Here is a 13,742-nt window from a genome sequence, read left to right as displayed (position 1 = left end):
AATTGCAAGGCTTGTGTGTTCCGTAAGCCACCAGTGTTTAATTCAGTATTTCCATCTAAGAACTTACATTATAGCAACTGAGGTAGACATTTATACCTTTTTTCTTTTTTTTCTGCTGCTGTTGAATACAGAATGACACTCAGTATTTGTAAAAGTGATCCTGTTTCAAATCAGAAAACTGCATCACTAGAATATGTATTCCTATTTTTAAAATATTTTTTTGTTCCTGCCTGGCTTTCATATTGATTAGACCAGCTCTTAAGAAGATATGATTAAGTATCATTTTAAAGTAAAAATGGGTATTCAAAGCATATAACATTTCAGATAATATCTTGTTCAGCAGACCAAAAGATAAGTTGAGAACTTTGAGAGATTTTTTTATTTCTAGAAATGCAGTGATGGAACATTATCAAGTTTGGGTTATTAAACAGTATTCAGAGTAAGAAGAAATCTGAATGCTTTTGTAAGTTTACAGTCTGAATAGATGCTAATTGCAGATGAGAAATACAGCTTTATGTTTCTTAAGTTGTATGTAATTTGGGTTTTTTTGGTGATTAATTTGGCAGTTAGATTCACTTTACACTTTGTAAATTCAAAGAAAAGCAATTATCTAACAAAATCAAATTCTTATTAAATAAGAAATGGGGTAAAACCATTATGCATTGTATTTTTAGGTCCCATTACGTGTGGGCCCTAAAAATATAATGCATAATGGTTTTTTACTCTTTCTTATTTTACATAAATGAAAAAATAGTACTGTCAATTTTTTTCTGCAAATACCCCAAAACTTTTGCCTTTCTCATAGTTTACCTTAATTTTGTTACATTGAATATTTCAATTTGAATTCTTATTTTTTAATTAGTTTTAAAAAGCATATATTATAAAGGAAATATAAAGTATTCATCCAACCAAATAAGCACAATTTAACTGATCTTTGAAAAAATGTTTATTGGTTAAATGCATTTAGTAACAATGCATGTAAAGAAGAAACACCATGTAAAACAGGAGCCACTAAAAATTCCTTGGTAGATTTATTTTTCTTTCAAATCATTTAAGTTATTAGATCATAGTATGAACTATTGTTCATCAGTTTTTGAGTCATTTATTTTAAAAATTTCATGAAAAAATCTGAAATGATCAAGTGCCATTTTTCTCTCCATTTACTTGATTATTTGTTCATTCAGTGTTAATTGAACACAATTTTATTGGATGCATCAAAATATTAAAAAATAATCTTTATTCCTACTACTGATACTTAAAACTAATTTAAATATGTAGTAGTAGCAATTTTAATATTAAAATGAGAAATGAGTATTGAAGAATTATGTCTTAAAACAAAACTTTTTCCTCCACTGTTGAATTTAGCATAAAAATATTTTTTATGTTAACTTTTTGTACCAGGGATTTTTTTTTTCTTCTCCTCAGAAGCTGAGGATGTGTTATTTTAGATGTATCTTTACCAAGGAAGAGATGGTAAATCGAATTGTGGCTTTTTACGTATTTTATAAAGACAGGGTTTTAAAAAAATAATATAGCAACACTGTAAGTCAATCTTCTCCATGTTTTCTTGAACCATTTTTGTATTCTCATCTTTTATCAGTAGTTGTCACACTTTTTAGGGAACCAAATGCCTAATAATTGAAACACATACACATGATCTTTGAGAAATCATGAAAATAGAATTCTTGTGCTTAATGATATCCAGAAAGCGTAATATTCTGAAAAAAGTTATTCCCTTCAGTCAATTTAAAACTAAACACTCTAATGCAAAAGGATATCTAAGGTGAAAGATGTTTGTGTAATGCTAAACATAACCAAAGAAACTGTGGTTTTAGCAAAGGTACTATTGCTCTATTTTATCAAGTGCCAGAAGTTGCATAATGAAAGTCTTTCAGTTAGTGAAAATATAAGTATAAAAACACAAAAATACCACCCAGCTGGTAGAGATCTTCCTAATTTTTACCTGATTGTATTTCTGAAGAAATATGGCAGGGCTGTCGTAAATTTTCAACATGAACTGCATTTTTGTTGCCAATTTCCATATCCTTTAAAAAGTGCTGAAGCGTGCATTTGCTATTTATGTTTGCAGTAGACTGAGTACACTTTTACTATTTGTGGTTTTAGAAATTGGAAACAACCAAACAGTGGTGCTATGGTCTAAAAAAATAAATTTTAAACAGCTGTGGGACAGTATTTTTAGAATGGTAGGAGTACTTCTAAAGCAATATAACTACCCCTACCCCCTTTTAAAATGATCGAATATTGTCACAGATATAAAGTCAGATTTCTATTGTGTGTTATCTATGGTAGATTGGATAAATTAAACTAAAAGTATATTTTGATAGATGTGAAATATATTTTTAGCATGCTAGTGTCAGCTCACTTTTCTAACCTGTAAATATTTGTTACTATATGCCAGCTACTGGCATATACACTTTATAAGCGTTGAATCTTTCCCTTCCTTGGATAAGAACTATCATTATTCCCATCTTACAAATAAGAAAACTGATGTAAGTAACTTGCCTGGGATCACAAAGTTTGTAACTACAGACCTCAGTGAGATTCAAACTAGTTTTCTCTAAGACTCATGAATCCAATTGTTTTTCACCTTATATTTGGGGCAGATACTATTAAAAGAGGAAAAGAAATAATATGTACCCTAGTTTTAACTTCAAGCATTTTTCTGCTGATGTTACTGAAATATGAACAAACATAAAAATCTAGATAGCAATTCCTCATTGCATTTAAATCTATTGAAACTACTAAGTCAAAAAAATCAGAAATGAAAAACTAATCGATCATATCACAGTCAAAATAATAACCTTAATTTGATGTGACAGACTTTTAACTCCTGCAAATAAATTCCCTTTCTTAATATAACTACTGTGTTCCAAGAGTTTGTTACATCTTCCCAGTGCTTTGCAATTCTTTTGACATTATGGCACAAGTGAAAAATGATAATATTCATAGGGCCACTGGATATGGAAGCACAAGGTTGCTCCCGACAGCAGACAATTCAGGGGTTCCTAAATGCCTCTGGCCCCACCAGCCAGACATTCCATAGGCTGAGAGCATTAAAACCTACACACCTGTACCTAGTTGGTGGCTTTTGTTCCTAAGGGCATGGGTTGGAAAGCTCTGATCATTGCTCTTTTTCTGTAAGATAACGCAATTTCCTGTGACTTTTCTCTGTTCCGGTTATTATGAAGCCATTGTATAATATAGCATCACTTGGCCATTATTTTATATTAAGCTAGCCTCATTTCACATCCCTTCTCTCTTTTCCATTATCCTGCCACAAAAAGCCAATTTTTTGTGCCAATTCATTGTTTTTTATTGACATAAAAATTTAATTATACAAGAAATATTACAGAAAATTTGCAAACTCTCAAGAATTAGATTCACAGATTTCAACTGAAAAACATTACACTGCAATTCCTAGGTCTTTTCACAGTAGTTAAAGCATTTTAGTTTTGCCTTTTATGATTTGGTATCCTAGAAACAGATAAATTTGTCTAAAGTATAGTAGTCAACTTCTTCTGGAATAAAATTGCTAAGCATTCTGAGATTAGATGAATACTACTTAGGATGAGATTGGGTTTAAATTGTATTGATTTAAATGACTGTAATAAAAGTATCACAGCAGGTTCAGTTTAATTTTCTTTCTATTGCAATGACATTCTTTTTGTTGCATATAACCGTAGTGTATTTTTTATTAGAATTAATGTATTTTTATTAACCTTGATGCCACTTTAGAGAACTTCTTTTGATTGTATACATATGTGTGTGCATTTCACTAAAATGTTTTGCAGCATGTGCTTATGAAGGCATTAGAAAATAAATCATTTGTACTTCAACCAATTTAGTCATAGAAGGTTGAATGATAATTTTACTCTGCTCTTTTTTGGTAGAAAACAGTTATCACCAATACAACAAGCACTTGAATAGTATTCTTTAAACTTATGATTTCTGTATTTTGTTGTAAACAATAGGTTTAGTAAAACAAAATTTGTATTTGTAGATATATAATAGAGGTGGTTTTTCTTCCTCCACACCACAAACAACACTCTAAAGTACCATTCTGAGTTGATTTTTTTTTCTTCTCAACCAGATTCTATATAGCATGATTCTTGTGAAAGCAGGGATACATGTGTTGTGTTTGAAATATAGTTAATAAAGATAAGATGATTTTCTTATTTGGATGGAAAAAATGTAAATTTTATTTTTTAAATGCATACCATAAAATGTAAAGTTTGACAGAATCCTGTTGGTTGTAAAAGTATGTCAGTTGTGAAATAACCACATAGACTGTGTAAAGGCCTGCTAATAATGATCAACAAAAAGTTGTCTTTAATTTCTAATGAATGAACCCACTGGAAAAGGAAGCTGAAGACCCAGGTGTATAACCGGACAGTTTAAATTTCTAATGTGGAACAGATATGTACTCTGTTCAATGTGTGTTTAAACTAAGACACATTTTAAACAGATAAAATAGTTAAAATTTCAAAAGCTGTATGTTAGTTTACAGAACTAATGTTAATTATCTGTATGAGGGCTCAGTCTAAGAATTCTGTATTGTAATCTTTGGGATGTAATCCCTAATATAAGTTACAACCTGGTGTGACTCTACTGATTGAACTTTTCTAATAAAGCTAACAAGAACACATTATTTTTATTTTTATTATTTGAGATGGAGTTTTGCTCTTGTTGCCCAGGCTGGAGTGCAATGACATGATCTCAGCTCACTGCAGCCCCTGCCTCCCGGGTTCAAGCGATTCTCCTGCCTCGGCCTCCCAAGTAGCTGGGATTACAGGCACCCATCATCACGCCCAGCTAATTTTTTTGAGGAATACATTATTTTACTCAACTTTGTTCAATGAAGGAGTATTTATTGAACACTGACTCTGCTTGGCCCTGGAGATTTAAAAGTGAATTTGATACAGCATCTTAATATTTAATTTGACATTATAGAAGCTTTTTCTTGACATAATCTTGAAATATTAAAATATCTTTGATTTTAAAAAGTCAAAGATTCTTAATGAAAAACAATCCCTTTTAAAATTTGGAACTAAATTTTAAAGCTTATTTAGGACATTAAGCTTTTCTGATCATGGCCTATTTATAAATAGTAGATTTTACATTAGGAACCAGTGTACACAAACTTATATATGAATGGATATAAGTGGGGTTTTTTTGGCATATATGTGTTATTCTGAATCGAGAGTTTCAAAGAACATTTATTCCTATTTTACATACATACAGTCTAATATTTTATTTCTTAAAGCGTGGTGGTCATGGTCCCTTAACGTATCTTACTTAGTTTGAAAAACATTGTCAAAGAGAATTCTTTGGAACTCTGTGGGTGCTGTTTCTGTTTTTGTCCTGGTTTCTACAGTAAGTACCTTCATCAAATGTAGAAAATTTGGGCGGGCTGGTCATAACAAAACCTTTTTATAAAATGGTTCAAAGAGCAAAAGAGTTGGATACATTTTCTTAAAATTTTGCATTTCTCACATCTATAATACTGGAAGTCAGAGTTATTTTTGTGTCTTAAATCTTATAGAATTTTATATTTCTGATTTTATATGTTGTAGCTAAATTCTCTGTGGTAGGGATCTGCTTTAGTGTGGTGTGATGAGTCATAATCAATGAGTTATTAAGTTCTCTGTGCCTTTTATTCTCAGAGTTAACCACTTTGCTTTGATTCGAAATATTAAGTAAGGAATCTGTGCTTTATTATATGATAAAGGCTTACAAAGTGTGCAAAGTTGTTCTTTAGTTAGATCTAAGATTAAGAACACTATTTAAATAGCTTATTAATACAATTTAAAGAGAAACACCAAAAATTACCTAATTATTCATCCTTGTTAGGCTGACTTATTTGGGTTATAAACATACTCTTTAAAAACATGAAATTAAAGCTGAAATAAATTAAAATGTATTTTTTGAAGTAATCGGTTTCATTTTCATCTGATCCCAAGTTAACCATTCTCATTTCAAAGAATATAATTCTTGTGCTTAATCAGATTTTTGCTTCTTCAAACAGTTTTGTTTTAATAAATCAAAATCTTATGTAAACAGAAGGCATTGTATTTCCCTATAAACTGATTTTTCCCCTTGCAAAATCTATATTACAGCCAGTTCCATAATGCCAGCATGGGAACCTTGACTTCTTCTTTCATCAGATGACTAAGAGAATTCAGTTAACTGCCTGCAAAAGATATTAGAAGTATACTGGGAATACCAACTCCTAGAAATCTAAATTGAAGGGATTTAGAGAATGGGAGTACTGGACTAAGAGATACGAAAACTTATTTCTGTGGCAGAGCTTTCAGTGAACTAATGTTGCCTTTTTCGACATAGCAGTTTCTCTGACATCAGTTTAGTCAGTAAAGTAAGTGAATATGAGGAGACTGAAGTAAAATGTTAAAGACTTGTATTGGGTATAAAATTTGATTATATAAATTTAAGAAATGAAGTATATTAATATTTTTTAGTCTCATGACCTGAATTATTTAAGCCACAGACACTAGAAGTGCTGGGATAGTAAATAATACCTTCTCTGCTTTTGTTAGGGAGATGACATAAATACGTTGTTGTTGGTCTTAATGTGGAATTGGTGATTTGATAAACATTTTTGTAAAATTTGAATGTAGCTTTTTCTCTTTTAAAGTGCCCACATTTATCTTATTTTTATAGACTGTATTTTTTTAGAGCAGTTAATGTTTACAGAAGAATTGAGCTGAAAGTACGGAGTTCCTACCTGCCACCCTCCCTACAGTTTCAATTATATTTGTTGAGCCAATATTGATACGTTATTATTAACTAAAGTTCATAGTTTAGGATTCACTCTTGGTGTTTCACATTCTGTGGGTTTGGACAGATGTATAATGACATTTGTCCACCATTATATTACTACACAGAATAGTTCCATTGCCTTAAAAATCCCCTGTGCTCCACCTATTCCTCCCTCCTTCCCTCTGAATTTCTGGCAAACACTGATCTTTTTATTGTCTACATAGTTCTGCCTTTTTCAGAATTTCGTATAGTCGGAATCATATATGATGTAGCCTTTTCAGATTGACTTCTATTATTTGGCAGTGCACATCTAAGGTTCTTCCATGTCTTTTTATGGCTTGGTAGCTCATATCTTTTTATTGTTGCATAATTTTTCATTATATGGATATACCACAGTTTATCCATTTGCCTATTGAAGGACATCTTGGTTGCTTACTAGTTTTGGCGATTATAAATAAAGCCGCTATAAACATTTGTGTGTAGGTTTATATGTGGACATAAGTTTTTTACGCAAACCTTTGAGTAAATACCAAGGTATTTGATTGCTGGATCATGTAGTAAGAATATGTTTAGTTTTTTTTTTTCTTTATTTTATTTTATTATTATACTTTAGGTTTTAGGGTACATGTGCACAATGTGCAGATTTGTTACATATGTATCCATGTGCCGTGTTGGTTTGCTGCACCCATTAACTCGTCATTTAGCATTAGGTATATCTGCTAATGCTGTCCCTCCCCCCTCCCCCCAACCCACAACAGTCCCTGGAGTGTGATGTTCCCCTTCCTGTGTCCATGAGTTCTCATTGTTCAGTTCCCACCTATGAGTGAGAACATGTGGTGTTCAATTTTTTGTCCTTGCGATAGTTTACTGAGAATGATGTTTTCCAGTTTCATCTATGTCCCTACAAAGGACATGAACTCATCATTTTTTATGGCTGCATAGTATTCCATGGTGTATATGTGCCACATTTTCTTAATCCAGTCTATCGTTGTTGGACATTTGGGTTGGTTCCAAGTCTTTGCTATTGTGAATAGTGCCTCAATAAACATACGTGTGCATGTGTCTTTATAGCAGCATGATTTATAGTCCTTTGGGTATATACCCAGTAATGGGATGGCTGGGTCAAATGGTATTTCTAGTTCTAGATCCCTGAGGAATCGCCACACTGACTTCCACAATGGTTGAACTAGTTTACAGTCCCACCAACAGTGTAAAAGTGTTCCTATTTCTCCACATCCTCTCCAGCACCTGTTGTTTCCTGACTTTTTAATGATGGCCTTTCTAACTGGTGTGAGATGGTATCTCATTGTGGTTTTGATGTGCATTTCTCTGATGGCCAGTGATGATGAGCATTTTTTCTTGTGTTTTTTGGCTGCATAAATGTCTTCTTTTGAGAAGTGTCTGTTCATGTCCTTTGCCCACTTTTTGATGGGGTTGTTTGTTTTTTTCTTGTAAATTGACAAAGGGCTAATATCCAGAATCTACAATGAACTCAAACAGTATATGTTTAGTTTTATAAGGACTGTCAAATTATCTTCCAAAGTGGCAAATCATTTTACATTCCCACCAGCAGTGAATGAGAGTTCCTGTTGCTGCACACCTTTGTCAGCATATGGTATTGTTAGTGTTTTGGGTTTTAGCCATTCTAAAAGTTACATAGTTGTAACTCATTGGTGTCTTATTTGCAACATAATGACATATGTTGAGCATCTTTTCCTGTGCTTATTTGCCATGTGTGTATGTTCTTGGGTGAGGTGTCTGTTTAGATCTTCAGGCCCATGTTTGAGATTCTTATTTTCTTACTTTTGGATTTTAAGAGTTCTTTGTATATTTTGGATACCAGTCCTTGATCAAATAAGTGTTTTACAAAGACAGTCTGTGGCTTGTCTTTTTATTCTTTTGAAACATTTATTTTTAAAATCTTCCCTTATAGGCTATCTACGTTTTCAAAATCTATTTTCATTCTACCTGAAGGATCTCCTCACAACTCAATTTAATGGTTTAAATGAGAATAACCCAACAAAGTCTTCTATCATTTTTTTTCACATAAGTTTCAGCACAAAGAATTGGCCCGTATACACAGTTTACATATGGAAAAACATTTGTAAAAATTAAATATTAGGTTTTTGGTTTATCTTATTCTTGGTGTGTGTTGCTTTGGGAAGCTTTGCACTGAAACCACTGATTTCTTTGGGCCAATGAGAATTCCTCATCCATTTTAGTTTGCAGTTAAAATACTGTTTCTCAAACTGTATTTCATGGAATTTGAATCTTTTTCAAGATATGTATAGATTTCTTTTTTAACCATAACATTTTTATTTCTTAGTCACATTTTTTGGGAAATATTTCATGCTATATATTGTCACTTGGAGAGTTGCAATGCATATTAAAGCTTTTAACAAGTTTTATAGTAAAGAAACCTAATTCATTAGTTTAACGCAACAGTTGAAGTCTTTGACAATGGAATCTGTTCCTTTGGAACATATATTAAAGCTTCCAGAATATTGTTGTGCAGAACATTCATGAAATAAATGATGCCCTAGATCTGCATGCAGCAGGACATTCCCTTGGCCTAGTTCCAAAGGGAAGACACATTAAAAAGTTTAAGTTTTGCTGTGCTTTTAAAGGGATTTTTCTGTGGTAACTTTTCAGAAACTGTTTTCAATCCTATGCTTATTAAAAGTGGCCAATTGTGTTACATATAACTTGGGACATCAAGGAACGTGGGGTTATTAATGGCTTTCCAATAAAAATAAAATCAATTGTGCTATTCCTCTGTAAAAAAGGGTTCTCAAAGGTAAGGCTCTTGGTTTGTTTCACAAATAAATTTTACTGGAAAGAGTGTTGTTTTCTTTGGTGGTGAGGACTTCCTCTTTGATTTTTCTAAGTTTTGACCAGTGAAAATGACTTTGGGTGGTCTTTTGGCCTTGGGGATTGATACAGAAATCCTACTTTACCTTTTCAAATAAATAACGATTACAATTCTCCTTATTCAGACCCCATCTTATGGTTTCCTCTATAGATTTGGTCAAATGAATAGGACTGGCTCATGAACTTCCTTGAGGGTTGGTTTTTTAATAAGGGAACCATGTTTCTCTGAAATTTTGGATTGATGAGAACATTAACATTTTTTATTAGTTGAACTGAAATTAATCTGAAATATATTCACATTAAAAATTAAATTTTTCATTTTAGAGACTATCTTAAAGGTTTTGTTTTATATTTAAAACTTTGAACCTTGTGATTTATAAACATAGTAAGTAAGAAAATTAAGTAAGGAGAAAATTAACACTAAGTGATACACTATCTGGAACATTTTATTTTACTTACTAGGATTTCTCACTCATAAAAGTTGCTTTTGCCCAATATAATTTTATTTGTTTGGCAAATAGGACAAATGATCTCTCACATTTTATTTTATTTTTTTAAGTTCTTTCTAAGAAAGGGCCAATGGGTCAGATCTGGTGGCTCATGCCTGTAATCCCAGCACTTTGGGAGGCCAGTGCAGGAGGTTCACTTGAGCCTGTGAGTTCAAGACCACCCTGGGCACCATAGACCTCATCTCTAGCAAAAAAAACAAAAACAAAAACAACAAAAAACCAGAAAGAAAAGTGCCAGTGATATTGCCACCTTAAAGATTTATTATACAATGAATACTTTTTCTACCTATTTTAAAGAACAAAAAGTCTGCAATGATGTGAACTCAAATTACCTATAAAAATGAGTACCATCACTTAAAGGTGGTAAGTGCCGAGGTACACAATGAGTACAGTAGAGGTGAGAACCAGCATTTGCTGAGAGTTTTTTTTTTAAAATCACGAAATGATGTCAAATTATGTTTTATGATTTTTCAGCATCAATTTATATGATCATATAAATATCTTTAGTTTGTAGACATGGTGGATTACATTGATTGATTTACAAATGTTGTAACAGGCTTGCATGCCTGAAATAAATTCCACTGATTATTGTAGACACAGTAGTCTCTCCTTATCTGCGCAGGATACATTCCAAGACCCCCAATGGATGCATTAAACCACAAATAGTACCAAACCTGATTGCTATAAATTAGAACACATTTCTGTTCATGTCTTCCACAAATTTAATGCCTTTTCCACCTTCACGAAGCACTTATGATGCATTGTGGCCATAACTTTTGCAGTTTGAGGTGGGACAGCAAAACTAGCAAGAAAATCTTTTTCCTTTTTCCCAATTTCATGAATAGAAGATTCGTTCTTACCATACATCTTAGGAATCTCAGCATAAGATTTCTTTCCTTTCCTTGTTAAATCAAGAAGTCTTACCTTTCCAATTTAAGAAACCACTTTATGGCATCTCTTTGGCAAATTGGAATTGCCAGCATCACTGCTGTTGCCCTTTGGGGTCATTATTAAATAACATAAGGATGACTTGAACACAACCGCTGTGATGCTGTGACAGTTGATCTGATAGAACTTAGAAGGCAGCAAAGTGACTGATGGGCAGGTAGCCTATAGAAGTGTGTACATGCTTAACAAAGGGGTGATTCATGTCCTGGGTGGGCCAGAGTGAGATTTCATCATGCTACCCAGAATGGTATGCAATTTAAAACTTATGAATTGTTTATTTCTTGAATTTTCCATGTAATATTTTCTGACCACAGTTAACAGTAGATGACTGAAACCTCAGAAAGTAAAACTATGATGAAGGGGAACTGCTGTAATTATTTTTCTATATTGCCGGACTTGATTTGGTAATATTTTGTTGATGATTTTGCATCTAAGTTCATGAGAAATATTGGTCTGTTATTTTCTGTTTTGTACTTCCCTTTGGTTTTGTTGTGCCTTGGTCTTTTTGTACTGTATTGTTTTGGTGTAACAGTAATAATAATAGTTATAAAATCAGGTGTTTCCCCTCATCCTTTATTTTCTGGAACAGATTATATAAAATTGATGTGTTTGGGAGGAAAAGTCTCTTTTCCTCACTCTTAGGTCCTCACATCTTAGGTTCATGGCTGAGGCCGGTATGACAAAAGACAGATTAACAAGAGAAAAGATACATTTATATAATAGAAGTTTTACATGGCACACAGCCCTCATAAGGGAAAGGAACCTGAAGAAAGGTAAATCTGTGTGTGGGTTGTCTTTTTTTTTTTTTTTTTTTTTTTTTTTTGAGACGGAGTTTTGCCCTTGTTGCCCAGGCTGGAGTGCAATGGCACAATCTTGGCTCATTGCAACTTCCACCTCCTGGGTTCAAGCGATTCTCCTTCCTTAGCCTCCTGAGTAGCTGAGTTTACAAGCACCCGCCACCTGGCCCAGCTAATTTTTGTATTTTTAGTAGAGATGGCGTTTTGCCGTGCTGGCCAGGCTGGTCCCGAGCTCCTGACCTCTGGTGATCCACCTGCCTCCGCCTCCCAAAGTGTTGGGATTACAGGCATGAGCCACTGCATCTGGCCATCTTTTTTTTTTTTTTTAAAGGAGGAAAACTATCACCATATTGCCCAGGCTGGACTCCTGGGCTCTCAAGGTATCTACTGGCCGCAGCCTCCCAAGTAGTTGGAGCTACAGGGGTGCACACTCTGCGCCTGGCCTAAACCTGTGTACTTTTAGTGCTAGGTTTGATGAAGAAGTGGATAGTGTGTGTATGACTGGATTAAAAAGTATGACCTAATGGTAATAAACTGCAGGGAACATAGCAAGGTGTTATTCAGATTCTTCTCTGTGACCTGAAATCATCAGAAATCAGGATGTTCCTTTCCTCTGAGTATAGGAAGGACACCTCTCAAACGAGGATCTTATGACTTGCTTCATGGGAATGTCAGAAAATCCTTTCTAGATTTTATGACCTGGGTCAGGGGAGAAGAGCTGGAGGAAGGTAAGAGTGATCTACCTGCTTCTGAGATGTTCTCAAATTTTTCCAGCTTAAAATATTTTGGAGGAGTATGTACTGAACCTTATTAGATGTTAATTCTACTTTAAATCTGGTAGAAGTGTGGTAGAATTTTCCTGTGAGACTATCTGAGCCTGGAGATTTTGTCTGTCATCTCCACTCTAACATTGAGTACATCCAGTGAGTTCATTTGGGCTGTTATATTTTCAGTTCTATAATTTCTATTTGGTTATTTTTTAAATTATGTTTCTTTCCTGAGATTTTCCATTTTTTGAGAGAGATTTTTGAAGGTTTTTTGAAATACGTCTTTGATGACTACTTTAAAATCCTGTCAGATAATTTAAACATTTGATTCATCTTAGTTTTGACATCTGTTGGTTGTTTTTTTCATTCATATTATGATTTCCTGGTTCTTAGGATGACAGTGATTTTTGGATATTATGAGGCTTTGAATTTTTTTTTGTTGTTAAAGTGTAACATGAGGGCTGGGTGAGTATATTCTCACCTTCCCACTGCCTGCCCTTTCCCCCAGTACCACTGCAGCAAAGTGGGACACTGACTTACATTGCCTTTGCAGATAGGATGTGGATGTTCACCTCCTCAGCCCGCTGATGCCTTCTTGCAAAAGTGGTCTACCTCCCTTCCTGTTTGCCTCTGGTTTGAGTTTAACATTGGTCCCCCGCTGAGCCCACTGCTACAGGAGCACGAGGGGAAAGTGGAGTGCCCACCAGCTCTGCATTCCTTCACCACCTTTGGCTTCATTGGTACAAAGTGGGTTGGGACTCTGCTTCCCTCTGGGCTTTGCTGATCCTGATGGGTGGAGTGGAGAATAGGAGTGCTGAGTAGTCCTGCTTGACACTGCCTCTTCAGTCTGTCAGCATGAAATAAATATATAGAGACAAGTCTCTAAGCAAAGGTTTTATTTGGAAATAATATACAGGAATTGCAGTTCAGAACACACAAACTGGGGTAGCCCCTAGGTGTGTCTGGAGAACAAAGGAAAAGTCTGGGGCTTTATTGGGGGAACAGAGGAAGCTTATGTACTTTGTTTTGCAAGTTCATTGGTGTTGGCAATG

The 13,742-nt window shown here is 34.0% G+C and overlaps 1 protein-coding gene across 12 annotated transcripts in view; it reads left to right on the top strand.

Moving 5' to 3' along the window:
- The window catches only part of SUPT3H (SPT3 homolog, SAGA and STAGA complex component), a 562,387-nt gene that overhangs the window by 177,082 nt on the left and 371,563 nt on the right, over positions 1 to 13,742 (top strand). The window contains exon 1 of one of the 12 annotated variants that reach the window (XM_055263945.2): positions 11,355 to 11,373. The exons of the other annotated variants lie outside the window; for them this stretch is intronic. The gene's annotated coding sequence lies outside the window, so the exon portion shown is untranslated. Of the gene's footprint in view, positions 1 to 11,354; positions 11,374 to 13,742 lie in introns of those variants that run through there. 12 annotated transcript variants of the gene reach the window in all.

The sequence above is a fragment of the Symphalangus syndactylus genome, chromosome 23 (genome assembly GCF_028878055.3).
Source record: "Symphalangus syndactylus isolate Jambi chromosome 23, NHGRI_mSymSyn1-v2.1_pri, whole genome shotgun sequence".
Taxonomy (NCBI): Eukaryota; Metazoa; Chordata; class Mammalia; order Primates; family Hylobatidae; genus Symphalangus; species Symphalangus syndactylus.
Note: the sequence above shows the minus strand (reverse complement) of the source record. Positions and strands in the feature narration are given on the sequence as shown.